This window comes from Balaenoptera borealis (assembly GCF_965194805.1).
Source record: "Balaenoptera borealis genome assembly, chromosome: 1".
Taxonomy (NCBI): Eukaryota; Metazoa; Chordata; class Mammalia; order Artiodactyla; family Balaenopteridae; genus Balaenoptera; species Balaenoptera borealis.
This window is the reverse complement of record NC_138860.1, coordinates 169,378,778-169,395,733: the sequence shown is the minus strand read 5'-3', so window position 1 is coordinate 169,395,733 and position 16,956 is coordinate 169,378,778. Positions and strand designations below refer to the sequence as shown.

Sequence of the window (16,956 nt, the reverse complement as noted above, 5' to 3'; positions counted from 1 at the left end):
ATCTTTCTGCACTGCTGGCACACGAGCCCTTTGCCTGGTTTCAGAAATGTGCTTTGCAAAGGACTTTATCAAACTTGGGCTGTCCAATGGTGTGCCAGCACATATTTGACAACTGGTGCCTCAGAAATCCAAATGTATACATTATATACATATGTACATATATATTTATTATAAATTTTACTGATAAAGTGGATGCGTAGAACACAATTTACAAATAACTGCACAATGTAGGAACTCTTGATTGTAGATTCCTTATAGTCAGTTGATTCTCCAGAAGGCTTTTGTTAATTTTTGCTGAACTGTTGTATGTCTAGTCAACCTATGGTTGCAATTCAATCCAAATTTGAAATGGAGTTGCATTCCAGTCTGCTGTACTAACTCTTTTCCCCATAAATTTATTGTCATTAAATCTGATATGTGATCTACTGTTACACTACTCCCTCTCCTATAAATATATTCATTAAACTGAGACCTCTTTCAGCTTCAGCACTTTAGTTTGCACTGTTAATATTTCATCCATCACTTTCCTTAACCTAGAAAGTCAACAAAACAGCAAATCAAGGCCCGATTTGTGACTTTTGCCAATTCCCACCTTGGCCGACTTCAAGTTACCAATGTGATATCACAAAGCAGAGTTGGGAAGAGGTGTGTGGAAGCACATCATTCATTATGCCAAAGTTCTCCTATTCAGTTACAATAGATGCAGATAACCTCAAGAGAATAGAGAATAGTAAAATGTAGTAAAATCAGTAGGAAGTCGTGAGTTTTGAGTATTATCTTTATTTTAATATTTCCGTTTTTAATTGAAGTATAGTTGATTTACAAAGTTGTGTTAATTTCTGCTGTACAGCAAAGTGATTCAGTTATACGTATATATACATTAGTTTTCACATTCTTTTCCATTATGATTTATACCAGGATATTGAATATAGTTCCCCATGCTATACAGTAGGACCTTGTTGTTTATCCATGATTTAATATCTCTTAATTGTAAATTTATACAATTTAATTTTTAATAATGACCCTTCAACAACCTGAAATCGCAAAATTCCCCAAACTTTAGCAACTGGCTCCTGAAAGCTGGTGTGAGCCAGCTCTGGCGCACTGCTGGATTTGTCTCCATCCAAACGCACCCTATGGGACATTGTCAACAGAAGAGGCCCCATGACTGGAGAGTCTGGTGAAGCTGTTTGCCCTGGGAAAGTTTGAGCTGGTTTGTGCCTTGGAGCAGAGGAAGAAACTTGCAGCAATGACTCTGTCAAATTCAAGGACACATCGACGCAGCCAGTTTGGCAGGGCCATTTTGATTCCTTCATATCAAAACATGAGATTTCTTTTTTTATTATTAAGTGCTCAACAGACATCCTTGACCCTTGACCTCAGCCCCTCTCTGCACCCCACTCTGTGTCTGAGACTCACCCCACTTATCACAGTCTGTAGGTGCCTGTTTTCAACCCAGGCACCCAGAGGAGAAGCCTTTTTGTTTGTTAGATTTTTCAGTCTCCATCACAACTTGCTTGTCCCTCTTTCCCAGGGAAAAGCGGAACTTTCACTAAGATTGCTATCTTTGCGCAGCCAATGTGACAGGAAAAATTGTTTAATTTTAGAAGAATTCAGTACCTGTTTTACTCATCCTCACCTTTCAAAACCCTACTCACGTCACCTCCCTTCTGATATTTCATTTTCCAACATTGCTATGGCTATGACTTGTCCATAATCCAATTGTACTTGTTCAGAGAAGAGTGTGAATGTTTGTTTACTAATCAGTGCCCTTGACTAGGCTGTGAATTTTTCCTCAAGGGCAAGGGTTGTGTCTGTCTTGTATGCGATTGTGTGGCCAGTGGCCAGTACAGGATCTGGCACTGAGGATTTTCTCACTAAATATGTCAAATTAAAACACCTGAATATATATTCAATGCCATGGGGCCTCCTATAAGCCCTGGGAGATGATTTTGAGCTAGTCCTTCCTTTAAGGAAGCTCTCCTTGAGGCCCCTTGCACCTCCTCTTAATCTCCCTAAACACGTATTTCCCACTTGGACCCCTAAATGTCAGAGCCAGAGGGGTCCTGAGGCCATTTGGTCCCATCAACTTGTTGTGCAGATGGGGAAACTGAGGCCCAGGGAAGGGCAGGGACTTGCCTGAGCTCACATAGCTCATTAATAGGGTGGAAACCAAGGCTACGCCTCCTGGATCAGGCTTCATCCTATAACTCCCTTCTTAGAGACAGGGGAGCAGGCCTAGAGAGTGGAAGGTGAGGCCAAGCTCACACAGCAATTGAGGGGCAGAACCAGGGCCCGGCAATTCTCCTGCCCCACCCAGATCTCCTCGGGACCTTTCGCTTCCTTTGAGGCCTGGCAATGAGACTTGTGGGTGCCGCCTCCACGTACTCAGGGCTGAGGAGGGGCGATTCCGTGGCTCCTCATCTGGGAGTGGATGGAGGCATGCACCAGTTTGTCCACTAGGGGGCACTAGAGAGTCCAGCTAGAGAGCGGTCAGTTCACTGAGCCTCCAGCCTTGGTTCATGTGTACCTGGGCCAGATGGGAAAACCGAGACCCTGGGAGGAGAGGGACTTGCAGAGTCACCCTGAGAGCCAGAGGGAGAGCTGGCACTTGGCCCGGGCTTCTTGAGACCAGTCAGGTGCATTCCCTGGGTGGCTGACCCTGGCCTGGGGGCGGGGCTTCTCTGCCCTTTTGCTGTCCACTCAGGCCAGGCTGCAGAGCCACACCCCGCGTGCATGACGTTGCACCTCTCCCTGGTACACACTAGCCAGTGCTGAGTCACACCTTGCTTCATCCCTGCTCTGTCTGAGGCCCCCCACCCCACTGCTGCCTCCTGGCATCAGCACAGGTCTTTGTGGTTTAGGAAACATTGTCACTCTCTGCTTACCTGCTTTGTCTGCGTGGAGAAGAGGGTGGGCCTCGGGTTAGGCTAGGGAGGTGGATTCCAGTCAGACCAGCCCCTCAACCTCAGACCAGGTTGGTTACACATCTCTTTGGGCCTCAGTTTCCTTATCTGTAAAGCAGAGATGATAGTAGCTCTTATCTCTCAGGGGTTTTGAGAGGGTTAAATGAGATAGCACATCAAGTCCTTGGGAGCTTTTTATCAAGACTGAAACCTGCGTAGCATCTGGGAGAGATGTGAAACTGCCTTCACCTTACAGATGACAGACTGAGGCTCAGAGAGGTCAGTGAGCAATAATGCAACTTCCTAGTCGAGGGCCAGGTATGATTGCCAGGCCATGACTCAAGGGTGTGAGAAGTAGCACGTTCTTTTCTTTTTTTTTTTTTTTTATAAATTTATTTATTTTATTTATTTTTGGCTGCGTTGGGTCTTTGTTGCTGCGCATGGGCTTTCTTTAGCTGTGGCGAGCAGGGGCTGCTCTTCATTGTGTGCGCGGGCTTCTCACTGCAGTGGCTTCTCTTGTTGCGGAGCACAGACTCTAGGCATGCGGGCTCAGTAGTTGTGGCTCACGGGCTCTAGAGCGCAGGCTCAGTAGTTGTGGCTCACGGGCTTAGTTGCTCTGCGGCATCTGGGATCTTCCCAGACCAGGGCTCGAACCCGTGTCCCCTGCACTGGCAGGCGGATTCTTAACCACTGCGCCACCAGGGAAGCCCGCACTTTCTTTTCTTTAGCCCAGGGTTGTGTCTCAGTTGGGGTGGGAGAGGAATGTATGTAAAGCTAAGGCTTGGGTAGGCCCATGTGTTTCCCAGCCATGTATCTGCATGGGTCGCCTTGGTGACACCATTGCCCTTTTTGCTTTTTTTTTTTTTTTAATGTTGATTCATTCATTTATTCGTTTCTCTTCTGTGCCAGGTGAGCAAAATGGGCATCCTCCCTGTCTCATTAGGAGCGTCTTGTCTCATGAGGTTCCATCAAGAAAGCATTTCTTTTTTGGTCTTAAGACTCATGCAAGATACCGTCTATGCCCTGGTTCTGGGTCAGTGATTAGAACTGCACCTTCCCTCCATCAGCTCTGCCAACTGGTCAACTATGTTAATCCTTCAGATCTCAGGGTTTGGTTTTTTTTTTGGTCCTTTTTGCTTTAAATGGCCCTTCCGGGGCCAACATCTCTCTCCACTTCTTCTGGGTCATACTGGAGGACATAAGACTAGTTCTGCTGAGCTGGGGGGTCACACTGTGGTTTGGGGGGGTCATTCTGGTAGGTCTCCCTTTGGGGTCTGGCTGCAATGTGCAGGGCCCTCTCAGGGCCCGTGATGTCTCTGCTCTCACCACTGTCTCCATCCTTCCTCCTGTTCCAGCCTGGGGAGGCCTTTAGTCTGCTTAACAGTTTCTCTTGCATGGGAAGCAGGAGAGTAGGAAAAGGGCAAAATATTAGGAGAAAAACAAACAGATCAATTATATCAATACATATTTCTGGAGTGGCTTTTTTGTACCAAGCACTGTTCTAGGCCCTGGGGTTGCAGCTATGAGCAAGCAGACAGTTTCTTCTCTCAAGGGGAGCTGGGGCGGGCAGACAGTGATGGTCACAATGGCTACCCTTTATGGAGCCTTACTATGTGCCTGTGTCATCTCATTTACTCCTTCCAACAACATAATGACATGTGTTACTATTATCCCCATTTTATAGGTGAGGAAATAGAGGCACAGAGAGGTTCAGTAACTTGCACCAGCTAGTAGATAATAGAGGTAGGATTCTGAGCCAGGCAGTCTGAAAATTAAAGAAGGTCATGGGGTAGAGAAGGGCTGGCCGTGCATCCAGCTGGGGAGGGCACTTCTAGCGTTCCTGAGTGAGGAGGTGGGGTTTGAGCTGAGGGCCGCCTGATGGTAAGAGGCAGACATGCCTGGATCTGGGGAATGAACATTCCAGGCAGAGAGAAGAGCAAGTGCAAAGGCTCTGAGGTGAGAATGAACTTGACTTATCAAGGTCTGGAAGGAAAGCCACTGTGGCTGGGAGGTCAGGAGTAAAGGAGAGAAAGTAGCAGGAGGTGAGGGGCGGAGTAGACGGACCCAGGTTGGCAACATTGAACTCCGTGGGGCAGGGAGGTTGCAGACATCTGGGCTGCTTCCCTTGTGCTGGGCAGGGCCAAACCCTATGCCCATAAACCCCAAGAGGTCATTATCTCCTGCCCCTGGAGGCAGCTGGGGCACCCATGGCTGGGGCCTATTCTAACCTCTCATTGGTCCTGGGACCCTGAGGACTATCCAGGTGCCAAGGGGAAGGGGGCCAAGGGTGGGCTAGGGTGGAGGGCCTGGGCCCCAGAGAAGCCTTATTTCTGATGCGGCACCAGGCAGGAGGTGCTGACCCCTGGGTCAGAGACCTGAGGTCTGTCCCAGTGGTGGCAAAGGCATTTTGATTGGAGTCATTAAGATCACTCAGCCTTGATGGCCTGGACTTGAGCCAAGCTGTCCTCATTGGCTCCCCTTGACTTCCTGGCCTGACCTCTCCCACCACCCAATGACAGGAGAGGCCCCTCTGGAGGCACTAATTAGCACTCCCTCTTCTGGATTCCAGGGCTTTCTCCCTGCCCCCAGTCAGGGAAAGAGCTCCTTTCGGAGACCAGCCATTGCCTCTGCCCCCCACACGCACCTTCCCCCACATCCTGGGGTTTCAGCTGAGGCCAGTGCAACCACATTTCCCAGGGCCTCCTGGTCCTTCCTGCCCACGGGGAATTTTCACCCATGTCCCCTCTACTGGGAATGTTCTTTCAACTTTTGTTTACACTGAAAATTCCTCCTATCTTATTCCTCAAGATAGAACAGGTGAATTTCTTCCTTCCTTCCTTCCTTCCTTCCTGTGTTCCTTTCCTCCCTCCCTCCTTCTTTCCTTCCTTCCTTCCTTTCTTTCTTTTCCTCCCTCCCTCCCTCCCTTCCTTACCATCATTCATTCATTTTATTTTTTATTTTTTTAATAAATTTATTTTACTTTATTTATTTATTTTTGGCTGCATTGGGTCTTTGTTGCTGCCCACGGGCTTTCTCTAGTTGCGGCGAGCAGGGGCTACTCTTCATTGTGGTGCACAGGCTTCTCACTGCGGTGGTTTCCCTTGTTGTGGAGCATGGGCTCTAGGCGCACGGGTTTCAGTAGTTGCAGCATGCAGGCTCAGTAGTTGTGGCTTGTGGGCTTAGTTGCTCTGCGGCATGTGGGATCTTCCCGGACCAGGGATCTGAACCCGTGTCCCCTGCATTAGCAGGCAGATTCTCAAACACTGCACCACCAGGGAAGCCCTCATTCATTCATTTTAGTCATACATTTTGGGCATTCATTTATTCAGCTTCCACCAGGCACTGGGGGCACAGAGGGCGTAGGACAGATTCTGAGGTCAAGGAGTGTATTAACCTGTGTGAGAGGCAGACGGTAAAGAAGCAGGACAGGCTACATACGTAATGGACGGGTCCCAGTGCAGAATAAAAATGTGAGACCCCTTGTTAAAAAATCATTAAGAATTTCAAAACGGTGACAGCAGAGCATTAAACCAATCGAAGGGTGCTTCCTAACTAGGGAGCCCTTCTGCAGAGTTCGTGTCCCCAGAAAGCTGGTCCCGTGAACGAACGATTCCATCAGACATGTGGTGGCGAGCCTGGGAGTCATCCAGGGGGAGGGGATGTCCACAAATGGCCAAAAGCAGAAGGAGAGAGATGGAAGGACTCATTTTGGAAACTGCACGTTGTCCGGACGTGAAAAGGGGCCAGAGGAGCAGGCAGGGTCCAATGTAAGGGAGCGGGTCTTTACTCCATGGGCAGTGCAGAGACACCTAAAGTTCTAAACAAGGGTGTGATCAGATTCTTCTTCTGAAAAGATTATTCTGGGACCAAATAAGAAATACAAATAAAAATATATGAAAAATATAAATAATAATACATATAAATGTGAAAAAATTTCCACTTCACTAGTAATCAAACAAATCAAAAGTAATGTTTTTAACTTTTTTTTTTTTTTTATTGCCACGCTGTGTAGCATGCGGGATCTTAGCTCCCTGACCAGGGATCAAACCCATGCCCCCTGCAGTGGGAGTGCAGAGTCTTAACCACTGGACCACCAGGGAAGTCCCAAAAGTAAATTTTTTTAATTATCAAAAAGTGTTGTTTACAATATCAAAACTTTGGAAATGACTTTAACCCACACAGATCAGGCTGGTGTCCTTGTCCTCACAGCTCCTGAGAGATCTGTTGGGGTTCTCCGGGGCACATGGTTGACATGGGAGACATTCCAAGGAGGTTGACTTTATTTGATGATAAGTAATTTCAAACCTAATTTTTGTGTTCAAACAAACATGACAATCACACCACATGGCCACAATAAAAAATATAGACAATGACAAGTGTTGACAAGGATGTGAAGCAATTGGAACCCTCACCCATTGCTGATAGGAATGTAAAAGGGTGCAGCAACTTTGGAAGACAGTTTGGCAGTTTTCAAAATGCTAAACAGAGTTACCATATGACCCAGCAATTCAACTCCTAGGTATGTACTCAAGAGAAATAAAAACATACGTCCACACAAAAACTTGTTTATCAATGTTCATAGCAGCATTATTCGTAATAGCCCCAAAGTGGAAGCAATATAAATGTCTGTCAGCTGATGAACAAATAGAATTTTTTTAAATGCTTTATTCGTATAATGTAATGTTATTTGGCGATAAAAAAGAATGAAGTGCTGATACATGTTATGATATGGATGAACCTTAAAAACATTATGTTAAGTGAAAGAAGACTTACAAAAGGCCACATAATTACATTATTTGAAATGTCCAGAACAGATAAATTTATAGAGACAGAAAGTAGATTAGTAGTTGTCAGGGGCTGTGGGGAGAGGGGAATGGGGAGTGACTGCTTAACGGGTACAATATTTCTTTTTGGGGTGCTGAAAATGTTCTGGAATTAGATAGTGGTGGTGATCACACAACCTTGTGATTGCTCTAAAACCCACTGAAATGTACACTTTAAAACAAGTGGATTTTATGGTATGTAGAATATATTTCAATAAAGCAGTTTTTTTTTTTTTGAAAAGAAATCATGAATACAGTAGAGCAAAGAATTAGGGTGACAAGCTGTCCCAGTTTGCCCAAGACTGAAGGTTTTCCGGGGACATGAGACTTTCAGTGTTAAAATCAGAAAAGTCCCAGGCAAAACAGGACAAGTTGGTCACTCTGCATCGAATGCAAACTTTACATTTATTTGAATGATCAAATGTGAGAATTTAAAGAAATTTCCTGGTTATATGAGAGGTAAAGCAGGGGGAAAGCTTAAGGAGCACTGACCTAAATGTCCAACAACAGGAGGTAGTTAAATTCATTCATTCATTCATTCCCCACTAGAATGTAAGCTCCACAGGGCCAAGGGTTTTTGTCTGTTTTATTCACTGCTGTACTCTGAGGGCCTAGGACTCTGCCTGGCACACAGTCCATGAATGTTTGGTGAGGAGAGCTGTATGCTAGGTGCCAGTGGTGCATTAGTTCCTCCTGTCCTAGGGCTTAAACTGCCTCATGGCTAGTTTAATAAGCAGACAAACAAGACACTAGTGGACAGATGAGGGAATAATATAATTTCAGATAGTGATATATGTCATGAAGAAAATAAAGTGATCGAGTGGATCCCTTTAGGCTGAGTGGTCCCAGGAGCCTTGCTAAGAAGGTGACTTCTGAGGGGGGGGGACACCCACTGACAGAGCCATTCTCAATGGTGTTAAGAAAACATCTTTTTTTCCTTATTTTAAAACAATGAATCAACTTCTTATTTCACTGACCGGTACTTCTGATTCTCTATCTGATGCTGCATTTAAAATCTTCAGAGTCCCCCAAAACAGCATTCAGTCTTCTTATATCCAGAGACAGGGGCCCAGAGGCAAAAAAGCTCAGGCCCCAGGCTGTTTTCAGGTGGGACAATGGCAGACATTCCTATGCAAGCCTGTGTCAGTTTTTAACTGAAATGCCATTAAGCTCTCCATCCTGAAACTTTTTTCTATGGCATCTGTGGCAGAAATACACTCATCTCTCATTCACATAACTCCATGGGGGTGTGGGGTGGGCATTACACAGGTGCCAGCCAAACTTCTTATTCAGCCAGAAACTGGACTTCTGGCTCAGTTTAATAGCAAGGAGATGAGCAAAACTGTGGTGAGTGTGCTGGCTCTTCCTCAAGGTGAACTGGGCTGGATGTGAATGGAAGCACATGATAAAGGTGAATTAAGCTCTACAAAAAAATTAAGTTGCTCCTATCTCTATGAGCGGTCTATGACCTGCTTCCAAGAATCCAGGGATGCCCACATCCCATACCTCATCCAGACAAGGCCAATTCCTCACGCACAGCTACATGGGAAGCATAAAAACCTTTTGTTGGGACTTCCCTGGTGGCCCAGTGGTTGAGACTCCTCGCTTCCAATGCAGGGGTCGTGGGTTTGATCCCTGGACAGGGAACTAAGATCTCACATGCTGCAGGGCGTGGCCAAAAAACCCCAAAAAACAAAACAAAACAAAACAAAGTCTCTCAAATAACGTCTTGCTTTAAAAAAAGTCTTCCGTGCAGATGAACCAGTTTGCAAGGCAGAAATAGAGACACAGATGTAGAGAACAAATGTATGGACACCAAGGGGGGAAACCGGGGTGGTGGGGTGGAGTGGTGATGGTAGTGGTGGTGGTGGGATGAACTGGGAGATTGGGATTGACGTATATACACTAATATGCATAAAATAGAGAACTAATAAGAACCTGCTGTATTAAAAAAAAATAAATTTCGAAAAAAAAAGGAAAAAACCTTTCTCTTTAAAAAAAAAATCTTTTATTAACTTTAGGGGGTGGGGATTGGGTCTTGGGAAAGATGTGGGATGGCTTTTTTATTCCCCTTGCCAGCAACAGCTATGTATCTATACACACACTCAGACACACATACATATCCATGTTCAAGGAAGTTTTTCTTCCTTGACTACAGGACCCCAGAATCCAGCCTGCCCCAGGCTGAGAGACAGTGCCTATTAACTGCACAGATCTGACGTATCAACATACTGTATAAGGCTCCTGTGTTGTCTCACAAACTGAGACGGCAGGGGCAAAGGGAGTGGATACTCACGGGGGATTTGCTTTTTGTCTGAAATCCAACCTACTCGGCAACACTCTTAGGTCCAGGCTCTGGGAGAGGTTCTGTGGGCACGATATGGTGGGTGACCTGACGGTCCCAGCCCACTGGGGTAAGAAGGGAGTGATTTAGCAGGGACAGAGTAGTATCTCTCACAGTCTCTGTGGGCTCGGCTTCTACACCCCTCGGCAATGCCTGAGTCCAGCACAGAAAGTGAGCCGTATTCACTGACAGAGGCCAGGAAGGGAGCACTGTGTGGGGAGAACACCAGCCCAGTGACACACTGGGAGTGCACAGCTGAGCTGAGGGCACAGCTTGCACTCTTTGTGCCCACAAGGGAGACAGTCCATTCTCATCACCAAAGACAAAGACTTTACTCCGCTGAGGATGCCAAGGCTGGGAGGTAGGAAGGTAGCCAGAGGCACTGCGGCCCATCTGTGATGCTGGCTTGGGGCAGTGGATATCCCACAGTGAAATTCTACTGTCCTCACTGCATGAAAGAAACACGGAGTCTTTGTGCAGAGAGGCAGCAACACAGGTGACCTGCCCAGAGTGAGCTCGGTATGAATTCAGAATCATCTACTGAGCAAGGTCCCAAACCTTGATGCAGAAGTCTTTGCTACCACCAACCGCTTGTGTGCCAGAGCTTGGGACACTGCAGACACAATGTCATCGTGCTCATACTTGCAGAACTTGCTGTCAATGAGTGTCTCATTCTCATCCACCTCCCACAATTCAACAGCACCTGAACTGGAAGCCATTAGGATACCTCTGTCCCCTACCCAAGTGAGGTCAGCCACTCCAGCCTCCGTCTGGACTCCAGCAGAGCAGAAATCTTCCTTGCGGACAGCACAATGGTCCCTAAAAAGCTAGAGGGAGCCAGCCCAGCAGAGGCCACTCAAGCTGGAAACCGTTAGCAGGAATGCCCCGATAGCACACCGCCTCCAACTGATGCTCCATATAGGCAGGTGCATTAGGGGGATGGTTCCACTCCCTGCTGCCAGGGGCACAAGTTGGGGGCGGGGTTTCCTTCCAAATCTCCATGGTTCCAACTCCAACCTGGCCCCAAACTGGACATCCGCCAGAGATTCAGCTCTGCCAGCCCCCACGTGGTCCCTCCTCAGGAAAACATCTTAATGGCCAGGAAAATGTTCATGGTGAAATGGTACCCTTATGTTCATAGCAGCACTATTCACAGTAGCCAAGACATGGAAACAACCTAAATGTCCATCAACAGATGAATGAATAAAGAAGATGTGGTACATCTATACAATGGAATACTACTCAGCCATAAAAAGTATGAAATAATGCCATTTGCAGCAACATCGATTCAACTAGAGATTATCATACCAAGCAAAGGAGGTCAGAAAGAGAAAGACAAATACCATATGTTATCACTTATATGTGGAATCTAAAATATGACACAAATGAACCTATCTATGAAACAGAAACAGACTCACGACATAGAGAACAGACTTGTGGTTGCCAAGGGGGAGGAGGGTGGGGGAGGGATGGATTAGGAGTTTGGGATTAGCAGATGCAAACTATTATATATAGAATAGATACACAACAAGGTTCTACTGTATAGCACAGGGAACTATATTCAATATCCTTTGATAAACTATAATGGAAAAGAATATGAAAAAGAGTGTATATATATGTATAACTGAATCACTGCTGTATAGCAGAAATTAACACATTGTAAATCAACTATAATTCAATAAAATAAATTTTAAAAAAAGAATAAGATATATTAAAGCGGGACTTCTCTGGTGGCGCAGTGGTTAAGAATCTGCCTGCCAATGCAGGGGACACGGGTTCGATACCTGGTCCGGGAAGATCTCACATGCCGCGGAGCAACTAAGCCTGTGCACCACAACTACTGAGCCTGCGCTCTAGAGCCCACGAGCCACAACTACTGAGCCCGTGTGCCACAACTACTGAAGCCCGTGCACCTAGAGCCTGCGCTCCACAACAAGAGAAGCCACCGCAATGAGAAGCCCGTGCACCACAACGAAGAGTAGCCCCCACTCGCCGCAACTAGAGAAAGCCTGCACACAGCAACGAAGACCCAATGCAGCCAAAAATAAATAAATAAATAAATTTCTTAAAAAAAAAAAAAAAAAAAATATATATATTAAAGCACGTTGAGGGTGGGAAGTCACGGGTGATTTCTTTTTACTTTTTTAAAGCATTCTTGTATTTCCCCAATGCCCTGTCTGACGCAAAAATCTGGGGGATTGGATCCTGGGGTGAACCAGACAAATGAGGTCCCTGCTCTCATGGAACAGGTATATTTTATAACTGGGAGAACAAAACCCAGAGTAAAGGAGTAACGTTATTTTTTAAAAAGATTGAAGAAATTGCACTGGTAGGTGTGCCAAAGAGCCAGCTGGAAGCTGGAGTCCGGGTTAGGAGTTGGATGCAGCAGCTGTGCAGCCCGGGGTGAGAGCGGGGCTCGCTGGGGAAGGAACAGAAAGTCAGGGAGCACCTCTCAACACTCACCCATTGTGTGCATGGGTGTAAGTCCTTTCCCCTGTCTCAGCCTCAGTTTCCCCATCTGTTAAATAAGAGGAGACACTAGATGTGTTTCTTGCTTTTTAAAAATGTATTTATTTATTTATTTTTGGCTGCGTTGGGTCTTTGTTGCTGCACGCGGGCTTTCTTTTTAGTTGCAGTGAGCAGGAGCTACACTTCGTTGGGGTGCACAGGCTTCTCATTGCTGTGGCTTCTCTTGTTGCGGAGCTCTAGGCACGCGGGCTTCTGTAGTTGTGGCACACGGGCTCAGTAGTTGTGGCTCGTGGGCCCTAGAGCACGGGCTCAGTAGTTGTGGCGCACGGGCTTAGTTGCTCCGCAGCACGTGGGATCTTCCTGGATCAGGGCTCAAACCCCTGTCCCCTGCATTGAAAGGCAGACTCTTAACCACTGCACCACCAGGGAAGTCCCTCCTTCCCTTTTAAGACTGAATAATATTCCACTGTATGTATATACGTTACGAAGTTTTGAGTTTCCTTCAGCTCCAACATTGCAGGATTCTCAATTCCAAGTGGCTGTCCACCCTGGGGCTGATTGCTGCCTGATGGGTTGGGGACCCTGGCTTCAAGTTGACTTTCCCTCCTGCTTGTGTCACCAGGCAGCCAGGGGAGGACCCCGGGGAATGAAAGGCTTTGGCTAAATACCTGCCGCCTTCTCTCTGGAGCTTCAGGAGCCAGGTCAGGGCCTGGCGCAGGGCAGGGGACGGGAGCTAATGATGGCCTGCCAGAGGCTTTGTCATCCAGATGAAGCTGACCCTGCTCCCGGGCCCCTGCTCCCCGGCCGGCCTGATTACAGAGAGCCCTATTCTTCCCCTCCCCGGGGCCAGGCCTGTCCTCGAAGCAGCCTCTGCATGCCCAGCTGCTCTGGAGCAGCTGCAGAGGTAGGCCAGCTGAGGAATCTGGGGTAGCAGCTGCCAAAATGCACTGGCTTTGGGGCCAGAACAACAGATACAACGCACGGTGAAGCCAGCAGGCTTATGCAGTGGTTCTCATCTGGGGGTGACTAGTAATAACAGCCACTGTTGCCTGAAGTTTTAATATGTTCATCATGTTCCAAGCACTGGACATGAATTATTTCATTTAATCTCACACAGCCCTAGGAGGTTGGTACTGTTAACCCCATTTTACAGAGGAGCAAGCTGAGGCTTGGGGAGCGTAACACAGCTGGTAAGCAGCCCAGCCTTGTTCTGTGATGAAGCCTGATCTCTTATCCCCTGGTTCTGCGACTGGGTGGAAATTTCTTTGGCGAGTTCCTTGGTGGAGGGCAGATGAGGGGGCTGAGTGGATGGAGATCTATTTGCCTTCCCTGCACCGACAAGGGCAGCAACTCTTGTAGCTGCTCGGGTTTCTGCTTCCAAACATGTGAAAGCCACTGCTGTAGTTCACCTCATTTATTTTACAGGTGGAGAAACTGAGGCCCTGGGAGGGACAGGGAACTGTCCAGGTGCACTTCAACAGGGTCTATGGCAGAGCTGGGATTAGAACCCGAGTCCAGCCTCCCAGCCATGCTCTGTTTTTGGTGCCCACATGGCCTGCTGGATCTTGTATGTGACCCACACAGGCAGGAGGGCACTCTGGGGCCTCACCTGTTGGGTCTGCTGGGCCTGGACCCCCACCCTTCCTTACAGAAGGAAGGAGATGCAGAGGTGGCCGGCAGTGGTTCAGAGAATAGCAGGCAGGCTGGAGTTCAGTTCTGACCCTGCTGCTACCTTGCTGTGTGGCCTGGGTAGCTCTGCTCTCTGCAGGCCTCAGTTTCCCCTTCTGTACAATGGGGGTTGCTGATAGTTTGAACCAACAGGCACTGGGCAGGGGAGGAAGAGTGGTTAGACAGGAGGAGAGGAAGGGAGTGTATGGAGAGGAAGGGAGGGGCCACGGGGCCGCAGGACACCCTGCCTTGCCCCGCTGTCCTGGGGAAACACCCCAGGTTCCGCCTCCCACACTCCACTGCTGGCCAGGGGATGCCGCTTGGCATGAGAGTGTCCAAGCCTTGGATGAGACAGCTCTTGGTCCCCAAGACTGCCATCGGGCTGGTGGCTTCCCTTCCTCAGCCCCAAGACATTCCCTCGCCCTGAGAACGGTGCTGGCCTCATGGGGACCTAGAGGAGGCTGAGCTCCTGGGTGGGCACTCCCATGGGCGTCAGCCTCACCCAGCCACGTGTGCTTGCATCCCTACAGTGTGTGTATGTGCAAACCCACACGCATGCCTTACACAGCAGGGACTCTCACAGGCCACGAGAGCCCCAAACCAGTTCGTATTTTTGAGGTTCCCAGTAAGTTAAAAATGAAGACATGCCGAAACAGTCTGGCCACAACTGTGGTGTGTTTTACATACTTTTATTTAATAAATTAACATCTTTAACATGCACACACACAAACTCACAAATCCAATGCAATTGAGAGATTCATAAGATCATTGCAGAAATTATAAATGATATGAGTTCACAGTGCTGTGTGGGCCGGTGATGGGATATAGTTTAAAATTGTATGATGAGCGTCCTGTTCTTTCCATCCTGCACGTGGTTCCCTGGGACTAGACATCCAGCCTCCTTTGAGTGTACATTGTTTTCTAACATTTTATTATGAAAAATGTCAAGCATCCAGAAAGGTTGAAACAACTGTACACTGAACACCCATATCCTTATCATCTGGAATCTACAAGGAACATCTTGCGATATTTGCTTTATCGCATATCCATCCCTTTTTCCATTCATCCATCCAAATCCATCCTTTCATCTCTCTATTCCTCCACCCGTCCATCTGTTTTTTGATGCATTTTTGAGGCTCATGAATGTGAGGGCTCGGTCAAATGACACTCTTTTCCCTCCTCCTTCTCCCTGACAGTAACAGGCCTTGCTGCACTCAAACTCACACCCACACACACACCCCTACATGTAAAACCCTCATAGGCACACACCTCACATGATTCACCCATGTTCTCCAATTCATGCATGTCCTCTCCTTACACATATTGACATGAATTCACATATGCAAACATCACACATAATCATCTGTGCACACACACACATAAAGACACACACACATGCACACACAGTGCCCACATGTGCATTTGTGGCAGACTTTTTTTTTTTAAATATATGTCCCCTGGGTGCCAAACACTATTTTTTTTTTTAAACGCTTATTTTTTAAATTAATTAATTAATTAATTAATTAGTTAATTTTTGGCTGCGTTGGGTCTTCGTTTCTGTGCAAGGGCTTTCTCTAGTTGCGGCAAGCGGGGGCCACTCTCCATCGCGGTGCGCGGGCCTCTTACCATCGCTTCCTCTCTTGTTGCGGAGCACAGGCTCCAGACACGCAGGCTCAGTAGTTGTGGCTCACGGGCCCAGTTGCTCCGCGGCATGTGCGATCTTCCCAGACCAGGGCTCGAACCCGTGTCCCCTGCATCGGCCGGCAGATTCTCAACCACTGTGCCACCAGGGAAGCCCTGTGGCAGACTTTTGATATCTGTAAAGGGAGCATCCAGAGACCTAGAATCCTCAGACCTGTGACCCTCGGGTAGTCCATGCCAGGCCCTGGTTTACTCCTCCAGCCCTCGCTTCTGGCAAGTGTCAGGGGCTCCCCTGCAGCTCCCCGCCCCACATGTCTCACCTTTTCCACTTTTCCCACAGTCTTCTCCCTCACCTCCCAGCCACATCCCACAGAGAAAACCTCCCACAAAAGTTCCTTCTGGAGTGTTACCACATCTGGGTACAGAGCCCACCAGACTGCCGCTCCGGGAGGGCAGGGACAGTGTTGGCCTGTTCACACCACATCCCCGGCACATGGCACCCAGCAGGCCCTGTGGCTGGTTGAAAAAGGAACAAAAGCGGCAGAGCATTGCATCCCCTGGGCAGCCTCAGGGGCATACGCGTCACACATGCTCACCGCCATGCACACACAACACATTCTGCATTCAACCGTGCTCACATGTACATCGTGTGTGTGTCTGCGCTCATGCACACACCTGTCTGCCTGTCTCCATATTCTCCAGATGGAGTCAATTCCAGGATCTGAGTCCTTTCCTAAAGCCTTGGTCGCCTAAGACCACTGTGAGCACATCTGCTGGAGTGTGAGGTCCAGATGTGGCCCCCTGACCATGTGCTCCTGAGCTTGGCCCTGTGCATCTGCATGGCAGAGGTTAAGAGTACCAGCTCTGGGCTTCCCCGGTGGCGCAGTGGTTGAGAATCCACCTGCCAATGCAGGGGACACGGGTTCGATCCCTGGTCCAGGAGGGTCCCACATGCCGCGGAGCAACTGAGTCCGTGCGCCACAATTACTGAGCCTGTGCTCTAGATCCAGCGAGCCACAACTACTGAGCCTGCGAGCCACAACTACTGAGCCCGCATGACACAACTGCTTAAGCCCACATGCCTAGAGCCCATGCTCTGCAACAG

General features: G+C 48.0%; 1 pseudogene across 1 annotated transcript; it reads right to left on the bottom strand.

Annotated features, from left to right (window-relative positions):
* Positions 1–5,244: 5,244 nt before the first annotated feature.
* On the bottom strand, positions 5,245–11,504 carry LOC309606564 (methylosome protein WDR77 pseudogene; annotated as a pseudogene). Its single transcript has one exon. The product of its transcript is annotated as a methylosome protein WDR77 pseudogene (transcript).
* Between the last annotated feature and the right edge of the window lie 5,452 nt (positions 11,505–16,956).